The sequence below is a fragment of the Triticum dicoccoides genome, chromosome 3B (assembly GCF_002162155.2).
Source record: "Triticum dicoccoides isolate Atlit2015 ecotype Zavitan chromosome 3B, WEW_v2.0, whole genome shotgun sequence".
NCBI lineage: Eukaryota > Viridiplantae > Streptophyta > Magnoliopsida > Poales > Poaceae > Triticum > Triticum dicoccoides.
This window is the reverse complement of record NC_041385.1, coordinates 490,844,015-490,852,120: the sequence shown is the minus strand read 5'-3', so window position 1 is coordinate 490,852,120 and position 8,106 is coordinate 490,844,015. Positions and strand designations below refer to the sequence as shown.

The window sequence follows — 8,106 nt, the reverse complement described above, 5'->3', positions numbered from 1 at the left end:
CAGCAGAGACTTGGGGACGATGGCAGCACCCAACTGAAAGGTTAAACTAAATACAGCTGACAGAACATCAAACTCTGGGACAACGCCTTCAAGCCAGACCGCAGCAACAACATTCAGTTGATTATGGAGGAACTTGAAAGGATTGAGAGGTAGCATAACGGCAGCGGATTGCTCAAAAGTGAGGGCCGGCGTGTATATGCCTTCAAGAATCCTCCCCATCCAAAGCAACAACTCATGATCAACATCCACAAAAAGTTAACTGAATCTCCCCCTGCTCTTATGAACGCTAGGAGTGCAGCAGGGTTCCCAAGAACAAAACCATCAGCTAGCGCTTCCACAGCCTGAAATTTTGTATCAGAAGACCATATATCAGACAAATTGTCCTGGACATTGTGCTCAGGATCCACACCATCCATTAGAGACGGCCCGTCATATTGAAAGAATGTTCTAAAACTGAATCCTGTGTATGGTGGAGGAACCACAGGCCACATGCGCCATCCATTTTCCTGAATGTGTTCCTGAGCAGGTTCCGGTCATTCTAGGCATCTTCATTCAGAGCAGCTTGTGCATTCATCTCATCGATTCTAGCCTGCTACATGAGGGTCTAGTATGGAAGCTCATATGGGTGGGGTGAGGCATTCAGAAGGGGAGGAACATCCTCATTGCCCACTAAATTAGGAATGGTATTTCTGCCATTAAGCACATACATAGGGACATACCAAGATTGAGCAAGACCTGGCAGCAGACCAACCCTGGTAACCAAGAGAGTGTGAGGCACCTCAGCAACATCCTTAATATGACACTTAACCAGAATTCTAGCTTTGTTGTGGCCCGGGCGCGGCCAGACAAGAAGTTTTCCAAAGTTAGAAACAACCTTATGAATATAGTGTTCAGTCTGATAGTCCATTGGGAAAGCAAGAAACATGACCCAAACCTCATATTCAAAAGCAGGCATGCGCATATTGATACTTTCATCATGAGGGACTAAGGAAAAAGTGGAATCCTCAGTCAGAGCGTGAGGCCCTTCTCTAATGGCAGCATCCCTATTCTCCATATCCGCAAAAAGCACACAGCCTATGCCCAGCGGGTAAATGAAATCATCCACCAAATCATACTCTAAATCCACAGTGATAGTACGACAGACCTCAGCAAGCCAGAACTCCTTTTGATGGTCAGGGACTGGAGGATCGACGGAAACAATGGCGTACCTATCATGGTTGAGGGGAGGATCATCCACCGCCATGTCATGGCGCTGGACTCGATGAGCAGGGCCACGATCGAAGGTCGATCCATCTGGAGCGAAGGCAAAGGGGCGCACCGGGAAGATCGCCATAGCTCGAGATGCCGGAGACTAGGTAGCCGCCTGAGGATGGATCACAGGTGAGGGACAGATAGGTTGCTTGTGCCGAGGCGATGGCGATGAAGGCAGGGGTGGTAAGCTTGAGGAAGACGTTGACTCACCCGATTGGGGTTTTTGGCAGGCGGAATTGACTACATCCTGACCAGGGAGGCGTAGCGTCAAGCAATGGGGGGTGGCCACGTCCGAGGAGCGTGGGATTTTCTGTTTCTGTTTCCAAACCCAGTGTGCACGCGTATCCCTAATGGCACGGGCCATACCAACAACCATAGAATTTCCAACTGGAGACACATCCGATTCACCCCGAGGTAAGATACGCTCAGATTGTGTTACTTGCAGTGATTTTTGTGTCCAAGCCCAATGAGGTAAAAATTTGCATAAACTGGGCTTACGGGCCTCATGACCCAGACGATGGCAAAGAGTGCATCGACAAAGCCCAGGACAGAGCCTAGCCATGTGATCAGTCGCGGAACAAGCATTGTAGAGATAAACAATAGAAGATCAATGATTGATGTGATATGCGTACAAATTCACACTATGTTTGGGATTGCAATGAGATGAATGAAGGAGTTGATGTCTAGGATGTGGATGATGTTGATGATGGTTTATGGTGTGAACTTCATGATCAAAGGTATGGCGAGGTGGTGCCCTTCTGCCAATTCCCCCTCCGGATGTCTTCTAGAGGTGAGGTTTTCTATTTTTGTTTCACGTGCTGGAGTCTATCCATTCATCACATCTGAGATCTGAACGATACTACCATTGTTGTACGAGCGGTCGTACTCGTATGAATATCTTCTACTCTTCTTGAGTGGAGAACGCAACATGGTTTCTCCCCATGTGCTTATCTCTTCCTATGGTAGGCTTTTATGACGTCTAATTAGCATATTTTACACCAAACATAGGTGTTCCCCATTCAATGCTCCAAATCTCTTGCTTCCTTGTAGTCCCGGCGAAAGCTGGCAAAAAGGTATGCACAAACGTGGTAAAATACAAAACATCATGCGTCTATGATGCAGAAAAAAGGCTAAGAAAAACATGACACAAAATGCACTCATGATATAAATGATGTTTGAGATTTTTTTTTGCTCATTTATGCGGTATAACAACAATAAATTGCTACTCCCTCCGTCCCATAATGTAGGACGTTTTTTGACACTAGTGTAGTGTCAAAAAACGTCCTACATTATGGGACGGAGGGAGTAATATATTATCTATAAATCAAGACATAGTTGAAGTCGAGGGGTATTATAGGCTTTGCAAAGCTTGACACAGATAAAATCCAAAATTTCATAAGCTGAAAGAATAGGAAAAGTAGTCTCGCGAGGTTTCCTCTTACCGGTGCTTATTCCCACCACTTTCCATAAGCATGTTTTGAAAAAAAAAACATAAGGTCAAAAGAGGTGACCCTTACAACATGTTTGGTAACTTTTGGGAAATTGGGAAGGGGTAGAGGAATTTAGAGGAGGGATTTATATGAAGAGATTGGACGTGGGAAGTGCCATTTTATTCTAAATCCCCTGTTTGGTGCCGATTGAGTATTACACGCGAGAGTTTGGGAGATATCTTTATTCCATGTTTGGTTAGTGGGAATTCATGAATATTAGCCGAGAGATGGCAACATAACTTAATACCCACCCACCCATGCTAACAAATTGTTTTGTTCATAGGCATCTAGTTTTGATCCTAGATCATTGTTGATGATCCATTGCCTATTTAGTTTTGGTGTATATGACCCTCACATATTATAGCAGAGATTGAAATACTCATGCCTTGATTACTTACATGAACAAGGATCCAACACACATCTAACAAAACTAATATCAAATCGAGTAACTATATCTAAAGATATTGATGTTTCAATAACCATGAAGACACAATATCATAATCATCTTCAGCAGCTAATATGATCATTACACGAAAATATATCACAACCATATTGGGCAGCTCATGCGAGCATTCAAAAGGGAGCCAATGTTGCATATCCACCACTCACAAGCCAACATCATCTTGGGAGAAAGGCTAGTGAAGATGGTAGGAAGAGAACCTCTCCTATATTTTGGATTTGAAACATGGTTGGTTTCCGATGGGTTCACCATTTTCAAGATAGACCGTTGTATGGTTAGTAGGTAGCATATTAGTACTCCCTCTGATCCATATTAGTTGTCGCTTAAACATATGTATCTAGATGTATTTCAGTTCTACATCCGTTTGAGCGACAATTAATATGGGCTGGAGGGAGTATGATTTTTCAAGAATCCTATAGGGTTGAAGAGAATGATGGCTTAGTATCTGATATGTGCATGTCTTGGCCGTGAAACTTCAGGGAAGCGTGAAAGGGGATGATGCAAGAGGTGTTGAAGTATGTCTTTGTTGACTCCATGGATGTGCTTGAGCCCTTCTTGTCATTGTTCCACTGCATTCGTTTCGAGACTTCTAAAACTACGCACATGTATCTATGGTCGTTAGGTTAGAGTCATTCTCTTAAAACCTGGAAAGATGATGTTCATTAGTGTTATTTTACTCTATTTTATTCATGTCAAACTTTAAAATGCAATAATCTTGTCTTAACCTGGAAAGATGTGTAATAGAGTTCTTAACATGTGAAATGTCTGTTGTAATGGGGAAGAGGAGTTGGAGCACTGGGATGCTCCACCCCATGTATGAGTATTAAATTCATAAAACAAACTAGGGAAATTTAAAAAAAACTGGAATTTAGGGATATTGAACCTAGGTGTCCAATCTGCTCTCGTGTGAAGTTTCGTGAAAAATAGCAGAAAACGTATTCTCGAAGAAAAAGACAAAAAAAATTCAACATATAGAAAAATACTGTTTGGATGGATCGTAAGCCGGACTGCATTTTCTCCGACACGGATACATTTCCTGATATCTTTTCAGGAAACTTCACCCGTGAGTAGATTGGACACTCAGGTTTGATACCCCCAAATTCCTTTTTTTTTCAGTTTCCTTGGTTTTTTAATTTAATATTTATATGAAGGTGTGGAGCACCCAGGAGCTCTAGTGTAATTTTCGTTGTAATGAAGACTGTTCATATGTATCAAACATAGTTTGCCTGGTCGGCAGGGCGTCTCTAACAGAAAAAAAACAAGTAGAAAGAGAATGGAATTCCATGCATGCAAGCGACATCACCAAGAAAATTCCACGTCCGTCCATCCATTAATGCGGCGATCAATGTTTGGTCGCACATCAAAGCTGAGCTGGTGCATGCATGCATGCTTGCTTGCTTGCATGCGCGCAGGAAGCGGGAGAAAAATCTGACTTGAGAGGGTTTTTCCACGCTTACTTCCAGCCCGATCAACGTCCGGTGCACCGGCATGTGCACCAGCACCGGCATTCCATGCTTCCATTAGTGATCACTGACTCCTCTGTAGCTTACACGAATCGGAACATGCGTACAAAGTACACGTACTGCATCGCTCTCGAGATCTGCCGAACTTGCTTGTACTACGTAGCTAGACTAAGTAGAGCGATCATGGCCTCGTGGAAAGTTGGGCACGTCTGCTGTGGCTTGCTGGCTATATAAAGACGTGCACTGCAACAGCTTCTGGCACACACACACCACTGCACGAGTAGTGTGACACACAATCACCAGCTGAGCGGACTCTGCTTCATTGCCCAAGATGAGAGGAGTTGTGGTGGTGGCCATGCTGGCCGCGGCCTTCGCCGTGTCTGCGCACGCCGAGCAGTGCGGCTCGCAGGCCGGCGGGGCGACGTGCCCCAACTGCCTCTGCTGCAGCAAGTTCGGCTTCTGCGGCTCCACCTCCGACTACTGCGGCAACGGCTGCCAGAGCCAGTGCAACGGCTGCAGCGGCGGCGGCACCCCTCGGTACCGGTACCGACCCCCACCGGCGGCGGCGTGTCCTCCATTATCTCGCAGTCGCTCTTCGACCAGATGCTGCTGCACCGCAACGATGCGGCGTGCCAGGCCAAGGGGTTCTACAACTACGGCGCCTTCGTAGCCGCCGCCAACTCGTTCTCGGGCTTCGCGACCACGGGTGGCGCCGACGTCAGGAAGCGCGAGGTGGCCGCGTTCCTCGCTCAGACCTCCCACGAGACCACCGGCGGGTGGCCAACGGCGCCCGACGGCCCCTACTCGTGGGGCTACTGCTTCAACCAGGAGCGCGGCGCCGCCTCCAACTACTGCTCGCCGAACTCTCAGTGGCCGTGCGCGCCGGGCAAGAAGTACTTCGGGCGCGGGCCCATCCAGATCTCATACAACTACAACTACGGGCCGGCTGGGCGGGCCATCGGGACCGACCTGCTCAACAACCCGGACCTCGTGGCGACGGATGCGACCGTGTCGTTTAAGACGGCGCTGTGGTTCTGGATGACGCCGCAGTCACCTAAACCTTCGAGCCACGACGTGATTACGGGCCGGTGGAGCCCCTCGGGCGCCGACCAGGCGGCGGGGAGGGTGCCTGGGTACGGTGTGATCACTAACATCATCAACGGTGGGCTCGAGTGCGGGCGCGGGCAGGACGGCCGTGTCGCCGACCGGATCGGGTTCTACAAGCGCTACTGCGACCTACTCGGCGTCAGCTACGGCGACAACCTGGACTGCTACAACCAGAGGCCGTTCGCATAGTCAATCGGCTATATGATGCGAGAAGACATGCAATAAAGACTCCCTAAATATTGTAACAATGGCGTTTCGATAGAGCTCGCCTAGTACAAGCGAATAATGGTGCGATCCACGCAAGATGCGTGTGTAGTCGATTATAATGCAATAAATGGTGTGTTTCTATCCAAGTTTTTTTTAAATGAAATGCATTTAGCCCGACTTTAAATTAATGAAACCACCAACCGGGTAGGATACAAAATGCAGATTGATACAACGGGTGCGCATGAGAAAAAAAAAGACTGCAAAATTATAGACACTAGTACAATGCCCGTGCGTTGCCACGGGCTTTTGAAATATTTTGCTAGAGTTATATAAACATAATGCATGCTAAATTGTATATATTAAAAAAAATAACACAAACACAATCGGGTAGTAATTGAAGTATATTTTACTTGCAATGTAAATTATTAACAAAAAGACAATTGGAAGATGTATACATGTAGACTGATTATCCCACTAAAAATCTTTAGAAACTAAGATCTACTTGATGTGCTTAAGAAATCTTTGTGCAATATCAGAAATATTGTTTTTAGCTTCGTTCGCATAATACCTGAGCAAGTATAATAAAAGCCTCTTCCTTGACTTATACCCATTCTGTACAAGCAATATATGTCATTAGCACAAATACTTCTCATCAAAGATCTTAAAATATGTAATGGAGAGTACACACCGAACAAACCGTACACCCACTAGAGCATAAAACAAAAAGTAAAATAGCCAGACACATCCCTTCCATTTTCTAAATTAATTTTATCTTGAATATAGTGATAACAAAAATAAATACATGTATTTTATATGTTATGATAATGAAATATATAAATTTACCAGTCTATGCTCGTTGGAATACCAAACAGAAATAAACGTTGCCATCTAGATACATCTGAATGCCCGTGTGTTGCCATGAAACAACAAATTTAATGCATTGATAAAAAAATCATTTTGATTCACAACATGTCGCTTGCGGCTTATGATTTCTTTGCAACAAATATCACTCTATACTACTGTTAAGACAAAATCATGACTACTGTTAAGACAAAATCCATGACTGCATTCAAGTTTGAGGTGGACATATTTACCATGACCAAATATAGGGAACTCATGCCTTCTACTCTACAATGATGAAAAAGCCGACAATTGGATTTCCTTCAATTACTCCATGCACTCTAGGATACACTAATGAGGTCTCTTCTCCACCCAACTCGGACAAATAAATAGTACTCTCTGTGTCACAATTTACCTACCGCACAGGCATCACACATTTCAAAATTTAAATGTACTCAAGCACTTTGATCAACAAATTGTCGCTTACATGTCACAAAATTTATCATCAAATTCGTATTACAAAAAACTCCAATGGTATAATTTTATGACACATAACACATATATCATCAATTAAGTTTGGTGGTCAAAGTTAAATCACAGAGAGAGTATATACACACTACTTTTCTTACAAAATTTAATCTACGAAAACATCTTCTCTCCCCCCTTGCAATCCATCTCCTCGGCTTTGCCGCAAGCTTTTTTTGCAATAGAAGCCACACTTTAATATGAAAATGAGACAAACATCATTTGGTAATATCCACACATTCAATAATGGACTTGAATGGTGCTAACTCCGCTCTGCACTACAACGGGATCTACCTTTGCCATACACGACGCTTCCAACACCATCACAACAAATGCTCTGTCAGCTAACAAATGCTCTGTCAGTACAAATGCAGTTGATGTTGTCAAAATAATTCATCTTCTTGGTCCATAAAAGAGGAGAAACTTAACACCAGAACATCTTATCATAAGTGAGCCAAGTTGTTTTCTTGCAAGAGTGGGAAATCTTGGAATATCCTTCAACCATACAAAGTTGTCGACATTTTCAACCCTGAACCTGCGAAAGATTGATGCCCATGGCCCACCTCATATTTTCATGAAAACAATTACTTGACAGGATATGCATAGGAACCTTGCTAATATGGACGACAAAATTCAGACGACTCCCATGTCCACAACGGAGTAACGGCCACTGGATTTGTAGTCGTCCACCTTTTGTCTATATAGAGCAGTTTCATATGCATAGAAAACTATTATGTAGAGACGGAACCTTCATCAAGCAAGG

At 44.4% G+C, this 8,106-nt stretch overlaps 1 pseudogene; it reads left to right on the top strand.

Moving 5' to 3' along the window:
- Positions 1-4,940: 4,940 nt before the first annotated feature.
- LOC119276695 lies at positions 4,941-6,124 on the top strand (annotated as a pseudogene).
- Positions 6,125-8,106: the final 1,982 nt, after the last annotated feature.